Raw genomic sequence first — 251 nt, forward strand, 5'->3', positions numbered from 1 at the left:
GTCCCGTTCACGAACGCAATTTTAAAAGAATAAACCAAAGCTAAAGCCACTCGGTTATTCAGAAAACTTCGCTGCTGCTTCTCCAAGTATTAACGCGACGCATCTTGCTCTCTAAAATCCTTCCCTGGCACTAAAAGCCTACGTGGCACCCGGCGGGAGGCAGGCCCCTGTGCTGCGGCGCCCGGGGGGGGCTGTAGACGCCGGACCGACTCCGGGGTTGCCCGGATCCGCACACCTGGGTTCCCTGCTTC

This window comes from Mesitornis unicolor, unplaced genomic scaffold (assembly GCF_000695765.1).
Source record: "Mesitornis unicolor isolate BGI_N332 unplaced genomic scaffold, ASM69576v1 scaffold44361, whole genome shotgun sequence".
NCBI lineage: Eukaryota > Metazoa > Chordata > Aves > Mesitornithiformes > Mesitornithidae > Mesitornis > Mesitornis unicolor.